This window comes from Sander vitreus, chromosome 11 (genome assembly GCF_031162955.1).
Source record: "Sander vitreus isolate 19-12246 chromosome 11, sanVit1, whole genome shotgun sequence".
Lineage (NCBI taxonomy): Eukaryota > Metazoa > Chordata > Actinopteri > Perciformes > Percidae > Sander > Sander vitreus.
This window is the reverse complement of record NC_135865.1, coordinates 442,499-461,067: the sequence shown is the minus strand read 5'-3', so window position 1 is coordinate 461,067 and position 18,569 is coordinate 442,499.

The following is an 18,569-nucleotide window of genomic DNA, read 5'->3' as shown; positions in this document are numbered from 1 at the left end:
CTATTCTTCTTAGCCAACTTCATAACTTTTTACCACTAGTTGTACACTTTTTTGTTGGAATTGATTTATATTATTATATATATTTCTCATTTATATGAAATGATGCCTAATATTTGAGTAAAATAAGCAGAAATTATTAATTATCTTGATTAATAGTTAAGATCAGAGGAACATAAGATCATGGATTATCACAGATTTTTACCTAGGTATGCATGAAAGTTAGTGATCATCAATTAGCGTATGGAACCATCCATGTTATTTTTGGGAAATTTGACATGTAGTGTCTGTGTGTAGTGTGTTTTCATGACAGTACACTCTGCCAGCTCTGCCATGCAGACAGTTACAACCCAGGAGCAAGGAACGGTGTTCTGCACAGAGCTCCCCAGGCAGGCCCCGTCTCCTCTCCTCAGTTAGCTCTGAACAATTTATAGCCCACTTCCACTGCAGGAACATTTCCTTGAACTAGTTCCTGGCCCCAAAAAAAGTCCATGTTCCGGGGGTAGTTTGTCCCGTTAGCCAGGAACTATTGGGGTGGAGTTTGCTAAATGTTTAGTGCTGTTTCCAGGGGCGTTTCTAGGATCTGACCTTTGGGGGGGGCTCAGTCCCTAATGAAAAGTTGATAGCAGTTAAACAGATTTTTTTTTTTTTTTTATAAACTCTTAAATCATGACTTCTTGTAAGTTTTGGGGAAATAAATAGACAGATTGAGACATGCAATTATGACAAACTATCAACAGATTCAAGGCATCTGCTGTGAAAAAAGATGGCAACTACAAAGCAGGGGCGTCGGACTGGGGGGAAAAAAGGGGACTGAGTACCCAGGGCCCTCATGTGAGGAGGGCCCAAAAAGATGCTAGAATTAATAGCTGCCGATGTAGGGAGGGGCCCGTAGAAAATGCCTTTCTACAGGGCCCAGAATTTTGAGCTCCGCCCCTGCACATACAGTACCTTGAACTGGTAAAATAAGCCATAACATATTTTTAGACAAGATTATTCATGTTTTTTTCTCCTGTTTTTTCTACCTAGCCATTTTCTCACCTTGTTCATCTTGCTCTCTCTGCACTTCTCCCTCTCTATTCTCCTCAATCCTTTGTGCCGTCAACCAGAAGGCAAATGTAATCAACCAATCAACAGAGAATGCATTGTGTAGGCTACCAAAGGTTATACATTCACCTATTTATAACATATGTGAATATGGGGTTGCTATTCAGTGCAGTGGGATAATGTTAAAGGCTTATCTTATACTTTCTCACCTGAACCTGGCTGTTTTCTTTAAAAAAAAGAAACGTATATCCATCTATGGGGAAACAGACTGTGAGTCAGGGTTTGTTCTTCCAGTGTTTCAGTTCTGATATGAATGAGTCTGATGATCCGTCAGGTTGAATTATTTATTTTTCATTTGCATTGACAGTTAAAAATAAGAAAGTGTCTGGTAGGGAGGCATAGGCGCCGATTTATGTTTTCCTCCGTGGGTGCTCACGGGCGCATGCCCTTTAAAAAAAAAGTAGTCAAAACATTTTTGCATTTCTGAACCTTAGGAAATGAACAGGCTATTAATAGCACACTTTAAAACTCGTTATAGGTTACTCCTAAGCTACAGCCTACAGTTAGCAATGCAACAAACGTTGCACAACAAAATTGGACTCCGTGGTGAATAAGCTAGGCTAATTCAGATATAATTGCCATCATTGTGATCAGGGAATCACAGATTGGTTCCACAAATACTACACCTGTAGCCTACTTAACGTGTTCATTCGTTTAGATTTAATTTTCACTCCATTAGCCATACCTTTTCAGTGGTTGAAAGTAGCCATACTCTGACGACCGAATTCCCCAAAGTTATCTGCGCAGACTGAAGAGTAGGCTGAGGCGCCCTCGTTCAGGGAATCGCAGATAGGCTGTTGACTTTAGGCTACAACTGAGCTGAGCCTGTCGTCATTCATCCTATTCCATCGCTAAAATCAGGTTTGCAGAAGTAATAACGTTTGAGCACCACTTTTTCAGGGGTGCTGAGATGATTTTTAGCGGTGCTTCAGCTCAATTGAACCCAAATCCTGAAGACCTCTCTCTCCATTTCTTTTCTCTCGTAGACGGGTTAGATGGCCAAGGCGATTTGTTTTGTTTCCAGGTTAGCAACCTCTACTTCTTCCACTCTGTTTACTGGAATTCGCATTTTTGTCTTTTGAGACATTTCAAACGTTTGCTGAAAATCAGCTTGAAAACTGAATGCAAACACTGCTAATATGGTTACACACTAAAGCAGGAATAAATCGCTGTAAAATAATTGCTGTTCTGGCGTCTCAGTGTTCACAGTGTTCTCACTATCACCATCTGCATGCATCATTTTAAGAGTCCGAGCAATACAAGAGTAAACTACAAAGAACCACACAACAATGTTGCATTACACCAATGTAAATTGGGTCTCAACGGACAGCGTTGTTCTTTAAATTGTTATCTGACACATCTGTCTAATATTCACAGTATTTCACTCACTAAACTGATCCGGGTTGTGCGAGTCACTTGAGTCACTTGAGCTAGTATTTTATGCTGCATACGAGGCGAGCTTTTGATTTGGATAAATGCCATGTTTTCATTTAGAATCTTTAAATTTTATTTGGAAAATGTTATATCCATGTAAATGGTCTGAAAGAAAACCGAATATTCATTTAAAAATGACATAAAATTACTTTAAAAGACTTTAAAAGGACTGACAAACAGTTGAGATATTCTCCGCTAAATGAAGCACATACATATCAAACCCAGGACCTATACTACTTAGAAAATTGAACATTACACAGACCCAAAAACCCTAATGCACAAATGGAACTTTTAGTTATTTGGTTTAGCTCCTGGTGCTCCTTAGTTCCTGAAACTCTTTGTTCAACAAATAAAGCTTTAGGATCATCTCCATATTCTGTCACACTCTGTGCACCTGTAAGCCAGTGTTTGTGTTTGTCAGCATACTTGACTGTGAATGGAATGTGAAATGTAAGCCATTCAGAAAGAAAAACCAAACGGCGAAGTTATAGAGATAGATAAGATAGTTCAAAATGTCACTTTAATACAGTTTGTAAGATGAATGACATATTGCACCATCAGTTTTAATTGTTCTATGTTGCACTTTGTATGAGGCAGTTGTTCCTAAAAAAACATTGCCATGTTTTACCCATCATGATAACACATGCACAAGGTTAACAACTTCCTGTATTTTCAGAACCAGTTATTATTAAGAGAACAATTACTTAGAGTGTTAAGGGTATCAAGAGTACAAGTGCGGACAATAGTTTCCTCAATGTTCTGACAGAATCTGATACAGCACTGCTCCGATGTGTGGGTGTTAACCACTGCACTGTGAGGCATTTCTAACATGAATGCAGTCTACCATTAGCCTAGCAGTGAAGATAATACAACTTCCTCTTTCCACATGTTAGAACCTGACAGCTAGTTGGAGCCATAAAAGTCCAGAAGGTTCCCATAGCCAGCAGTTCACACCAGGCAGACTGTTGTTAATGTTAATGACGTGTGATGGCAGCCTGCTTGGTTGTCAAGGTCAAGGCTAGCCTTGCTAACAACACAGAGACGGACGATAGTGAGCTCTGGAGACAAGCGGCTGAGCCTCTTTTAGTGGAACATTTGCACCCTGCAAACGAAAACGCCACATAAATGAAGATAACTGTTGACACAATATAGTAACGTGAGCTATTTAAATTAGCTGATACATGGTCAAACCTCATTAGCTCTTACCAGTGTATCTCAGTGTGTACTTCATCCACAGCAATCCCACCAATCAGTCCCAAAACGTCCCAGTTAGAGAGGAAATGCCCTAAACATATTCTTATAAATCTTTACAATCATTCCTCGAAAGAACTCTCTCTCATAGGAAAGAACTGGGCTCTGGCTCCAACGCTGTATCCAGTTCTTACAACACATCCATGGCATTTTGTATTGATAAGGACTGTTAAGGTGGTAATGTTTTTTTCAGATTAAGTCTGTACGTTGTGCAATTTTATTGTCGTTAAAATGCTTTCATAACAGACCAGAGCAGCCGTAACGAAAAAATATATCAGTAATTAAAATTTTTAAATGAAAGCAAAATGACTTAATGACAGATCTTAAATATACCTCAAACATGTTTGCAGCTGTTTTCAAAATCATAATTTCTGAGAAATGCATTTTGTCAAATTAAAGCTGTCAAGAACTTGAAAGCCTCACCTAACTCTTCTCAACCTCATCGACTCCATGTTTGCCATGTTCATTGCTCATCATATTTCTCTACACCAACTATATGTGACAAACAATGAAAGGGATATGCTGCTGTCTGACCCAGGACTCCGTTGTAAAAGAGATTCTGAATCCCAGTGGGAATATTTCTGGTAAAAAAAGGGGGGACATGCACATCTCAGATTCTTTGCTGGGTAGTGATTATCTGCATAAAAGATGAAAATGCTGCGCGCATGTCTTTCATTGTGGCCTTGTTTTTATTGTGCCAGAGTGATTCATGTGTTTTTTTATATGTATGAGTAGCTTTTATGTGTGTGCAGTATGCTACTGTGTCACATTTTACTGCTGTCTTGTTTAGAAGGCTATATGTCTATTAATGTCAAAGTTTTATTGCTTTTCATGCTGTGTGTTGTTTGCTTCGCTTTGCATGTTTAAATAGTATATCAAAATGTAGCATAGTGGTGTTCTGCATGAACACTTTACCAGCATGTATTTATTTTATTATTATTTTATATTTATAGTTTTATTGCTTTGCATGCTTATGAACTATTTCAATAACTTCTTTTATTGTTTACCCTGTATTCTTATTTAGGGCGACTACACTATGTAACATCTGTCCAGGAACTACAGATGAAACATAGCCTTTTGGCTAACTCTGGCACATTTACAGCAATGTTTTTATTTATTTTTGTGCACTGTCCCTTTTATATAAACTAATAGATAAAATAAGGCCTTAATAACAAAATAAAAAAAAACTAGAAATCACATACAGTATTAAAGTAAGTAATAAAATGTTATCAATTCATAAGCTTCCATTAAATAACTACAATGAAACAGCAGTACAGTAGCATGCAGTCTAGTTTATGTAATATTATTGAAAAACAGTTTGTTTATTTCATGTTTCATGTTTATTTGTAAAGGGACAAGTATGTAGCACGGCCACACACCACTGCATTTATAGCCTAAGATCATTTGGATGGCCGTCCCTATGGGCTTTAAAATATAATAAACTCAACACTTACATAAGACAGTACAGAACAAAAACTAAACAACAGATACCTTAAAATGCTAAACTCAGTACTCAACAAGAAAATACAGACGAAACAATGCAAGACACAGACGAATACAATAAATCATGAAACCGGAAGCAGCAGATCAATCATGACTACATGGCTGCTCCCTGTTTAAAAACAGTTTCAGCAGAAGTTTAACATGATCACAGTCAGGATCTAGATTGAGTTCAGTAGGTAAGGAATTTCACATGTTGATTCCCCGAACAGAGCAAGCTGTTTATCCTAATGAGGATTGGATGCTCCACGTGTTACTGAACCCAAAACTCTGAGAGGAACCACTAGGTCACTAAGCACCTGGGGACCCTGGCTATGTAGGCTTTTATAGATAAGTTTAAAGCTTTAGTGCATGACTTTTTTTATATTAATGACCGTCCGTTACACTCAAGCCATTGCTAAATGAGTAGCTACAAAGCTAATTAAGACTATCAGCTCCACACAACTCTCTCTGGATTTCTCAGTATGACTATGTTCAGAAGATTGTGGCGTCCATAATGACCTCTTCTGAAGAGTCCATCATGTTTTTTAATCCTCCGTGTCCTCCTTGGCTACTAGCAACTGCGTGGAGGAGGTGGGGGGGTGCGTGATCACAAAAGGTTTGTATCATGTGGATGCAACAACAGTTTTGTTGTCATTACTTGCAATTCCTCATGGGGCGACAGAAACTACGCACTAGAGCTTTAAGATTTGCTAATTTAATAAAATGATCAAAACTTAACATAACTATTTTTTAAAAACATGGCAATGATGAGATCTTATCGGCTTCCTGTCAAACATTTAAATTGCTGAACTTTATATCATCATTAGAGACTTGGTTACTAGGGCTGGGACGATATGCTTTTGTCCTGATTTGATTCTTTCACGGTACATGAGTGCCGATTTGGAAATATTTAGGTAAATCATTGGTAAAAATAAATAAATCAGTGGGGCGACCTCTAGCTCACCTGGTAGAGTGTGCGCCCCATGTAGGCTGAGTCCTTGGCAGATGCCCAGGTTTGAATCCAACCTGCTGCCCTCCCCTCACTCTCTCCCCCCTTTCCCTATCTATCTGCACTATCTAAAAAAAAATCTATTCTGGGAAAAATAATTGATTTTTTAAAAATTGTTGCAAAAAAATCACAATACATACATGAATAAATTTTTTCCCCACCCCTATTGGTTAGTTTAGATGCTGCTTTTATTGATGAAATGAAGGGAAATTGACTGGCTGCTAACAGCCGATGATTCACAGTATGAATGTTAACAGAAGAGGAGTGAACCATATAGGGGAAGCATTTCAACTGCTGTTTACACAAATCCACATTCACAACCTCGTCGGGCACTCGCATGCACACTTTCAGACACACACACACCCATACACATGCTATCTATATATCCATTATGCAAAGATTAATAGCGTGGAAGTTCCACAGCAGACAGATTATATAAATACTCACACACACAGCCAACACAGTCGGTTCTGTATGTGACTCTGACTGTAGAAAACACAGCAACCCATTGCAGAGTCTTATCTTTAGTCTGGGTGAACCTGCAGCCGATGCTGACATGGCCAGGTCACATATTTAACCTTTGACCCTAGCACCAGCGCAGAGAGCTCTGCCAGGAGAAGCCACTGTGTGTCCTCCAGAGCGGAGGAGAGAGAGACACACACAGACTGAGAGATGGAGAGAAGAGGCGATAACATGGAGAACAGGGTTGCCAGGTCTGGATGACAAAACCAGCCCAACACGACACACTATGCACAACCACTCAATATGTATAGCCTACTATCGTTATTTCACCTAGGTCCTAAACTTGCCTTGTGTAATTCGATACAGTATGTTACAGTTTTTTCCAATTATTAAAACACAATTGTGCAAACTAGGCTGGTTTAATCAAAATACTTAACATAATTAACAAAACCAACTGCAAAATACCTCATATTTCTTTTGCACCAAATGGCACACACTTCATTCATATTACCAGATTTTTGTCTAACCAACTACACACTGTTGGGTATAATGAAAAGCACTCTCATCTTTAGTATGCTTTGCCATAATACTAAAATAGTTCAAATTGTAGAAAATTCTTCAGATTGTTCACATTGTGCACAGACATATTTGCAAATACACACACATGCTGTTGAAACATTTATTTTTTTATTTTTCACCAAGTCAGTGCACCATATGCACAGCAGATATATTTACATTTGACTGAACAAAAATATGCTCACAAAAAACAGTAAACTGAAAAATAAAATTGCAGAAAAATATATAGAAAAAAAGAGGCATCATAGTGCTACATCCTGATTGAAGTGGTAACAATGAACCATTGAGGTGTTTGGCCAGGTGGCACATATATTGGCCAATTAGCTCACGTAGTATCATTTTGAATGTAGTGTTTTGAAATGGCAAACATGTGACTTTATGTTTTCAGATTATGTGTTCAGTGCATTTAAAAAGCGCCACTTTGAATTGCAAAATGTGTGTAAAGGAGAAAATGTGTTTAGACTTTTAGAGACTTGAGAAGAGGTTTTGCTCTCTGTGTGTCAGTTTAAGTAATTGTGCTATGCATGTCATGTTAGTGTGTTAGCAACTGGAAAAAACTGTATCATGAATAGTTCATTTTATGTGAACGTATAGATCAATTCACTGACGCACACACTAACCTGTTGTGTTGTAATCTGTGTACAAGTCCGTTTGCTGCCTTCGCTAGAGAGGCAGGTGCTGGGCTGGGTGAGGGGGGGGGGGGCAAGTTGTATGTGTGTCTACCCAACCAGTGGACAAAAAAATTCAACCTGCGGCAACACTTTTAAAGTAGCCCAATTCTGCGGGAAAACCGCGGACCTGGCAACCCTGATGGAGAGAGAGAGTGTGTTTATGTCCGACTCAGTCCAATGTAAACAGCTTGGATGCAATCTGTCACCACAGCCCAGTAACACGCTTGTCCTGTTTTCACTGTCCCATTTACAGCTGTTATGAAAGTGCTTTCAGGGGCTCGGGGTTATGGAAGCACATCATATATCGAAGCTGCACCCAACAGTTTTATAGAGCTCTGAGGAGAGTGAGCTAGTTTGGTGCATTACCTCTGTTTGTAAAAAGGAACAAACTGTGCACGTCTGTGCTAAGGTTTGCCAGAGGTCAGAGAGAATCTCCACACTGATGGGATGTGCGCTCATCTCTCACATTGGATGCAGGGCTCAAGACTATTTTAAGGCGTCAGCTTTTGGTTCCCGAAACTGAAAATATGGTTGCCTGATTCTTACCAGCCCAGTCTCATGGCAATTCATGAAATGGTCACGTTATTGAATCTACTGATTTGTGTACTGAACACGTTAATGTCGTTATTTTCGTGTGGTGAGCGTGACTTTTAAAGTAATGTATTTCAATGGGAAGTACATTTCGTGATCACAGAACAATTACAGTAGCGAGTTGTATTGTTAAGGCGAAAATCCGCGCAGAGAGGTTGGTCGGGGTGGTGGATGGGTCAAACAACACAGGACTTTCACTCCGGAGACCGGGGATTGCGTCCCGCATGTTGCAGTTCCTTTCTGCGTTATTCTCTTCCTAACCACAACCGTCCCGTTGTTGTCGGCGTCTCCGGCGTGTGAAGGTTCCTTTTCCCGTTCTTCTTTTCCTAACAACAACCGTTCCCCGTTCTTCTTTTCCTAACCACAACCGTCCTGTTGTTGTGGCCGGCGTGTGGCGTTTCATATCCCCGTTGTTGCGTGCCACAGAGACCTTGGATCGTGTCCCTGCGCCTGGGGATCGCGTCCTGCGTGTGGCGGTCCGTCCTGTGTGGCATTTAATTTCCCCGTTGTGGCGTTTAATTTCCCCGTTGTTGCGTCCCCCAAAGCAGCCCAGTGTCATGGCAGTTCGTGAAATGGTCATGTTCGAAAATCGTGACCTGTACACGAAATAAACAAGAAAATCGTGAGCTGTACACAAATCAATAAATCAAAATAACGTGACCATTTCACGAACTGGCGTGACACCAGATTGTTCTTACATGGCTCTCTTCTCTCTCACATTTTAAGTAATTAAAGTGCTCATATTATGAAAAAAATCACTTTTTCTGGGATTTGGAGTGTTATTTTGTGTCTCTGGTGCTTCCACACACATACAAACTTTGAAAAAAAAACATCCATGCTGTTCTGAGTGAGATACGGTTTCTGAATGTGTCCTGCCTTCAGTCTCCGGGTGAGCTGGTCAACATCTGCACGGCTTTTTACGTCACTAGCCGTAACGAGATGGCTAACCGTAGCATGCTAGCACTAGCATGCTAGCTCGTTCTGAATGGCAAAACACACACTAGTTCACCATAATCTAAAAAAGAACTACTTCCATGTCCCTGTTCTGCAGGTATTCCACACAAAGTTGGAAGTGCGCCCTCGTTTAGAAGAAGTCTCCCAGCTAATCCTACCTTGTACTACTGTTACATTCCACTCTTTTGAATAAGTAAGGAGTGTTTGAGCTAAACCATAAACAATAAAATGAAAGCTCAATAAGTTTTATTTTTAAATATTATTGCAATAGTTGTAGCATTATGAGGTTTTCTTGTCCGGGGATTGTTTTAATACAAAGTGGTTATATTGTTGTGGTTTTTATTTCTAGCTGTTATTTTGGAGCCCTGCAGGTAGCCTCTGTGCTGTTGGTGTTGAGCAATAACAGGAAGAAGGCAGGTGCTTGTGAACTTGCAGGTTAATCAGAGCCGCGGGAACATATTTTGAATTGGGGGTGCTGACAAATTTTCCAGAGTGAAGTTTTCAGCCAAAGTCAACCACCACACACCAAACTGCATCCATCACATTTATTGAACTGTATAGAGATTCAATTCATTATAAATAGTCATAGGCTACTGATCCCGAAACACCGGAAAATAATCCCTATATCACTATTCAACCAATTGAAATTTCTTTCATACCCATACTGTCAAGATGAAGACAAAATATCTCTATTTATGAAAACGAAGGCACTTCGTGGTGTCAAAACAGTACTAAGGCTTCGGTAATACAACAAGGTACATGCTCCAAAAGCGAAAAAACAAAAACAAGAATAAAGTCCAAAATCCAAGGCAGAACAAAATAAGCACAGTTAACACACGATATAGGCACACAGCTACGACAATGGTACAGAATATGCCTACTACAAGCTCAAAAACGGAGCCACAAAACACAAGGGTATAAAACACACAGGTGTAGAGGGTGCCGCTACTTCTTTCGGTTACAGTTGCTGAGTTTTCTGCCTCCAGTCTTTTAGGCTTTTTAGCCTGTGGTTGATTTATAAAGAAATCCAAAATGCGCTTTTGTGCCATTGTTAGCTTACTTCTGTACTGTTGACCAGCTGGGAAAGTTTCCACAACTATCTTCACTCATGAATGAGTGTCAGAGTCGCACAGCACGCCTTGCTCTTGGCAAAATCAGCAGATTCATTCTAATCAAATTATGTGTTTATCTCTTACTTACCAGATTTTTAAAATGTATTACATTTAATTTGTAATGAAAGGAATTAGATTTATATTAATAATAAATTTATTAAAAGTAAATGTTTTATTTATTTATTATTTTTATTATGGTTGTAGTAGTTTGTCCTTTCGCTAGGGGGTGCTGCAGCACCCTCCGCACCCCCAGTTCTCGCGGCCATGGGGTTAATTCTTCCAAGAACAACCAGCAAGAACGAAGAACGTTCTCCCCATGAACACAAGTCCGTTCTTTGCATTCTTGAGATTGAGAAACACCCTTTGTGTTTCCTTTGTCTGTTGTCAGGTCTTTATTTCTGTATTTCTGTTCTGGATTGTGTGTTTGTTATTCTACCCGTTTTGCCTCGGTATTCCTGTTTCCTGGGTTCCTGTTTTTCTTCTACTGTGTTTTGGATTTCTTTGCCTGCGATATTCTGGACACCTTTTGGTTGTAAGGATTTTCATTATTAAATATTCAAACTCAATTCTGCCTGCTGTCTCTGCACTTGGGTCCTACATTTTCTGAAACCACAACACGTGAGACCCATGCTATAAAAATGCACACCTTCCTCTATAACCTTGACCAAACTTGACTTGGTGACTTGGTAACGACATACCACGAGGTCCCTTGATCATCCAGGAAGGGAGTATTTTTTTTTTCCAGGATGTGAAAGCATGCCCCGCCCTCCTCTGCCTTACTCTGCCTCTGACATTCTTACCCTGATCCTAACCAATCCCACTCCTCTTGCGTAAACTTAATTAACGAATATTATATATATATATATATATATATATACATACATACATACATACATACATACATACATACATACATACATACATACATACAGTGGGGAGAACAAGTATTTGATACACTGCCGATTTTGCAGGTCTTCCTACTTACAAAGCATGTAGAAGTCTGTAATTTTTATTATAGGTACACTTCAACTGTGAGAGACAAAAATCCAGAAAATCTTATGATTTTTAAATAATTAATTTGCATTTTATTGCATGACATAAGTATTTGATCACCTACCAACCAGTAAGAATTCCGGTTCTCACAGACCGGTTAGTTCTTCTTTAAGAAGCCCTCCTGTTCTACACTCATTACCTGTATTAACTGCACCTGTTTGAACTCGTTACCTGTATAAAAGACACCTGTCCACACACTCAATCAAACAGACTCCAACCTCTCCACAATGGCCAAAACCAGAGAGCTGTGTAAGGACATCAGGGATAAAATTGTAGACCTGCACAAGGCTGGGATGGGCTACAGGACAATAGGCAAGCAGCTTGGTGAGAAGGCAACAACTGTTAGCGCAATTATTAGAAAATGGAAGAAGTTCAAGATTACAGTCAATCTCCCTCGATCTGGCAAAATCGGCAGTGTATCAAATACTTGTTCTCCCCACTGTATATATATATATATATATATATATATATAAAAATAACCAATTGCAATGCCTTCGCCATCGTAGGAAAAAAAAGATTGGCGTCCCAGAAGGACGTCCAGCAGGCGGCCATGTAACATCACAGAATTCACACAATTTAGCATTTTGGAACTATTCTCTGACCATAACGGGACCCCCTGATCAAACGTTCAAACGGTCATTCAGTGTCTGAAAGGTTTGCACAGTAGGTGTGCTAAGCGCCAAGGTTATAATCGTTAACGAAAACGAACAAAATAACAAAAACTAGGTGGGAAAAAACATTGTCGTTAACTGAAATAAAAACAAAAACGAGGCAAGATTACAAAGAAATGATAACTAAACTAAAACTGTAATGTCTGTTTGCAAAACTAACTAAAATAAAATAAAATTATCGAGTAAATGTCCTTAGTTTTCGTCTTTGTCGATGTCTTTCATAGAGCAAATAACGTTATAACTTTCCAACCATGACATTTCCCATAGACATGTATAGTTTCCGACTGGGAACCCAGAAATTCCGACATTCCATGTCAAATTGAACACAACATGTCCGTGGCACTCGCTTGGCATCATGGCAGTACCGTAATTCGGAAGAAAGCGGCAGTCCTATTTGATTATGACTGTGTCAGATAAAAGCAAGTGCCTTGCAATGGAAGGTGGTAAAATATGTGGACAATTTATTACAGGGAAAAATCCCACGAATTTGAAAGTACATTTGAGAAGCGCACACAAGCTAGGAGGCTAACCTAGCTTACCTTAACAAGGTAAAGGAGAACGCACAGCCCCCCCTCCCCGAAACAGATACAGGGCATGGATGTATGGATACAGGGCCAGGCAGCATGACAGAGACAACAGCAGGACAGAGAACACTATAGGAGGGCTTTCACCCGAGACCCGATAACTGCTGGTTAGTAAATACGCAGGAAGACCAAAAAGCGGGAGGAAGCGTGGGTTAATATGTGGATTGATGCTGGGATGTCTACACAACTGTGTGAGTCGATTGACTTCAAAAAGTTCGCCACTTTACTCGACAAAGTTCAACACCTGTTCATGTCTTCTTTAGTCTGTTGGTTATTTAGGTTTTTTTTCCTGGAACACGTCACTTACACATTTTGCACTTACTGTGGCGTCTTGTGTAGACTGTTTACGTATTTCTGACCCTATGTAGGCTACATTGTATGTACTGGTGTTATTGTTGAATACATTGTGAATACATATTTCTCAAATTGTATAATGTTTTTGTTGAGTTATTATTACACAATACTTTTTCTGACCTTTTTGAATCCCCCGACAAATAACCCATATTACAAAAAAAGACTAAAACTAATAAAATAAACTAAAACTAAGCATTTTCAAAAACATAAAAACAAACTAAACTAGCAAACCCGCTTTAAAAACTAATTAAAACTAAACTGAATTTGAAAACAAAAAGTCAAAACGAAATAATGAAAACTAATGAAAAATGCAAAACTATACACTGTGTTCCAAATTATTATGCAAATTATATTTTTCACTGATTTTCCTAAATAGTCGATGCAAATGACAGTCAGTATAATTTTCAAGTCACCAACCGTTAGGGTATTAGTCGATTTTCATTGAACAAACCACCCAATGAAAACAGTATTTTTCTTTAAAATATTTAAAAATAAAAAACTCAAAATGCACTGTTCCAAATTATTATGCACAACAGAATTTCAAAGCATTTTATAGGTTGTAAAGAACTGAAAATGGTCATTTGCTGAATTTGCAGCATTAGGAGGTCATATTTACTGAAATCAAAAGCTATTTCAATCAAACCCATCTTAACAGGACAAGTTACATGTTAACATAAGAGCCCTTCTTTGATATCACCTTCACAAGTCTTGTATCCATTGAACTTGTGAGTTTATAGAGAGTTTTTGCTTGAATTTCTTTGCAGGATGTCAGAATAGCATCCCAGAGCTGCTGTTTTGATGCGAACTGCCTCCCACCCTCAATGATCTTTTGCTTGAGGATGCTCCAAAGGTTCTCAATAGGGTTGAGGTCTGGGGAGGATGGGGGCCACACCATGAGCTGTTCACGGGTGGCTAAGGGACTTGAGGGGAATTGACATACTGTTTCAACTATGCTTTCGTTCACCATGGCCTCTGCTGTATGTCACTTATTGTAATTATTATAATAAGTACAATGTATAATGTAATTAAAATTTAAAAAAATAGCTACTTGTTTGTACTGTATTCACACAGAAACAGAATGTACCATCAAATGTCAAATAGAGCGGTCAAGTAATACCTAATAATAATATAAAGTAATACTTGTTATTTCACTCAAGAATGACTATAGCTAATAAATGTTCTGGTATCCAAGCAATACATTTGGAGAAATGAGTTTCATTTAGGTTAAAGATGTTAGCAAAGTCCACATTCCTTTCACTTCAGGGTGTGGTTTGCAGTGGTAGCATGCTCAACAAGGTAGCCTAGATCAGTGGTATCCAAAGTGGGATCCAAAGGGGTCCTTGAGGGGGTTCCCAGCAAAAGGGGGAATAATTAGTTTTTACTATAATTCCATCCATAAGTAAGACAATGACAGAATGTATGACTAATTTGCTCATACACTTTCTGTAATAAAACATCCAAAAGCAAAAATCTAATCAGATGGAGGTGGTCTAATTTGTGTTGGTTTAGGGGTCCTTGCTGTGAATAAAATTTGGGAACCACTTGCCTAGATGTCCCTCTCCCCAGCAACATCCCCTGGTTCCGATAACATGGCATTAGCGTAAAGGGCAGGATATGTCATGCCTTTAGCGATATTCTAGATCTGCAGATCTGCCCTGGGCTTCCTCCCTGCCAGGAAGCCTCCTGATCACAGGCCTGAACCACCTCAACTGGTTACTTTTAATACACAATGGACCATCCACACCAAACTGACAAATAAACCAAAATTGTACTTACTCCACAAGGCCTGGTCTATATTAGACTGCACAAACCACCCCCCTACACCTTCAGTTTAAAACTCTCTCCTCAGGCTGTGGATTTAGAGTACCCTGGTTCTACAACAATAGCAGTAATAACTTAAGTCATTCCCCGTGCAATAACTTGGCTTATTTTGCACATGTAGAATCTTTAGACATTGCTGCTGAAGTACTGTGTAAAAGTGAACTCTGTATACTGTATGTACAGGAAACATTTTTGTACTTTTTTGATTTTGTATAGTTGTCTTTTTGTTTATTTGTACTTTTTATCCTTCACTCCTGACTGAAACTTACATTTCCCATCTGGAATTATAAAGTGACTGAACTGAACCGTATGTCTAAACGCCTCATCTTGTTTCTTCTCATGTAGTCTAACATTGCCAGACCTTCCTCCACAGCGCTGTGGAGGAAGGTCTGGCTAGTCCACACAACATTCCTGGATGGGAGAAAAACATGCTCTGGTTTATTGGCATTTCTTTAAACCAATCACAATCGTCTTGGTCGGTGCCTCTGCAAAATAGCCTCTGGAAGGAACTTGTTTTGGTGGAACATGTGTACATTCAAAAGTTGTTTTAGTCGTTCAACAGAAAACTCAGATTGGACAGATAGTCTAGCTAGCTGTCTGGAGTTACCCTGCAGAGATCTGAGGAGCAGTTAACCATAGTCCTCACAAATCTAACAGAGTTTAAAATTCCAACACAAAGAAAGAGAAAGGTAACGGACATCTGGCTGAAAAGAGGGACATCCGGTGGAATTTCCAGTGGCAAAGGAGTAATCCCGGAAGTGGAACAGCGTGGATATAGACTACTTCTAATGAATCTAATTTCTGATGAGTGTATCCATGATCTTATTCTTTGTGTTACTACCCAGAGCTTATCTCCATGAATAAGGGTTGGAGCTCCCTCATCACTACAGTTGTCCGGTACAATGCCTGCATCCTTGCAAAGGAAGGTATCAAGGAGGTATCCCAAAGACATGCCTGTACCACTGCAATTGTCTCATTGGGATGCAAATACTTACTGTATGTACAATGAAAATGGCTATTCAAAACATACAATGAGATGTTATAAAATGCCTGGATAAGTGCAAGTGAAATTAAAACAACAACAATCCTACAGTTCCCAACATGTTCCTACAGATGAGCGGCACAATGAAAAGGCATCTTTCAAATGGATCTGTTACTGAAACAAAAACGCTCTCTGTGGAGCAACTGAAACCGCCTGTGTCATAAAAGCTTTGTTGAGTGTAGGGCCTATGGGAAGTCCCCGGGCCCCCAATTCAAGCGGGCTGCTCTCAGCGAGTGAAACCAGAGAAATGGCAACATTCACGGGAGCAGGGACAGAGACTCAAAGACCACCATTCACTAGCCAAACACTCTTCCCAGGGGTGTAAGCCCTACGAGCAGGACTATACAAGGATCATACATTCTCTGTTGTTACCTAAATGGAGTGGTTAATCTATATTTTTCATCTTTATAGCATGCTCAGCAAATCATTGACACAATGACTGACCTTATCAAGTTTTGAGAGGTTGGTGTTTTCACTGATCAACAACTTTATCAATAACCTCTCACCCCATTTTCTTCTGGTTATTTGTCATTATGTAACAGCAGGAGGGTCACATAAGGACACATCAGACAGTGAAGACAAAGAGAAAATGTACATTCAGAGAGTTTACTCTTTCTAGTATACAGTATACTAGCACTAGAACTAGGACACTCGAAGAGTGCAGACCTCCAACTATGGCATGCACTGTGTCTGTCACAATGTTAATGCAGTGTGAATTCTCACAGTTGGGAATTAATTTGTCACCACATGAATGCAGCACAAATGTCATCTCTAACGGTGTTAATGAAAAAATAAAAATGTACTTGTGTATCGGCCCCATGATTCGGCTTCGCTCCAACATGTAATTGGTTCTTCCTTGGCCCATGCTGCACCCTTCCACCAATTTTCATGGAAATTGGGTCAGTAGTTTTTTATATAATCCTGCTGACAGACAAACAGAGCCAAAATTGAATAAGTATGCCTCAATTAACAGATATATCAATGTACGTATGTATTATGTATTCATGTATATAGCATAACATCTGTGTCGGGTGAAACCTTACATATGAAGAAAAAAGGCTCAATGAAATGAAAACATAATATTCAGCTATTTACCTCAGATGAAATCACCTCGTCACTGTTTAAATATTTGTAAAACCCACAGACGGACGTAAAGGGTGACCAGTAGCATTGATTTATGAAACCATAAATAAATTTAAAATTATGAAATATGGAAATACAAGGTTTCTGCCCAACAGCGACAATAATCTGGTTGCAGTAAGACAAATATTGTTTGCCATTAGTGCAAAAACATGCTGTGATAACCAGTCATGGGAAAATAGGAGAACAGTGAAATGTGTGTTGCTATGGACAAAAAAGTCTGCCGAATGAATGTAATTTGTAATTATTCACGTTACAACAAAGATTGCCAATAAAGCTAACACTGGAGTAATAATCCTTAAAGGTATCCGATATTATTCTTGTAAACAGAGTTATGTTTCTGTTCTGTGATCTCACCACTGTACATTGTACAGCATATATCCTTGAGGCTTTACCAACATTGAAATTCATTGCTCATAAAAACATTTACAAAGCCCAAACTGGAATATATTGACAACTAATGGATGGATTGCCATTCATTGTTGTACAGACATTCATGGTGCCCAGAGGATATATCCTAAAACATGTGGTGAGATTTTTTGACTTTTCCTTTAGCGCCTCCATGACGTTAATATTTGTGGTTCATAGTGAAATATATGTTGGATGGAATCCCATGAAATTTGCCACAGATCAATGTTCAATCAGTTCAATGTTTAATAATATTTCAGCATTTTCTAGCCACCATCATGCAGGATGTGGTGCTTGTTTTGGGGACAGGCCAACTTGCCCATTTTAATGAGTTGCTACTACATCAGAAAGGTAATCACGCAGTGTGAACACATTGAAGGCCTATTGCTGAAAGAACCCACAGTGATGAACAGAATCAAAAATAGGGGTTTATTTAATTTAATTAATGTCACAATTTTAAATGGAAAATTCATCAATGAGCTTTCAATTTCGACTATTAAAATCAAAAGCAGGATTGTTGATTCCCGCCGAAATGTTTTCCCTCTCCTCCCCTGCTTACCTGCGCACGTCCAAAGAAATAAACAACAGACACAGTGTAGCTTACCGCCAGTAGCATGTAACTAAAGACACAGGGTAGCAGGTAGCTAAAGACACAGTGTAACATTAGCTTACCGGCTGGTAGCATGTAGCTAAAGACACAGGGTAACATTATCTTACCAGCTGGTAGCATGTAGCTAAAGACACAGGGTAACATTAGTTTACCAGCTGGTAGCATGTAGCTAAAGACACAGGGTAACATTATCTTACCAGCTGGTAGCATGTAGCTAAAGACACAGGGTAACATTAGTTT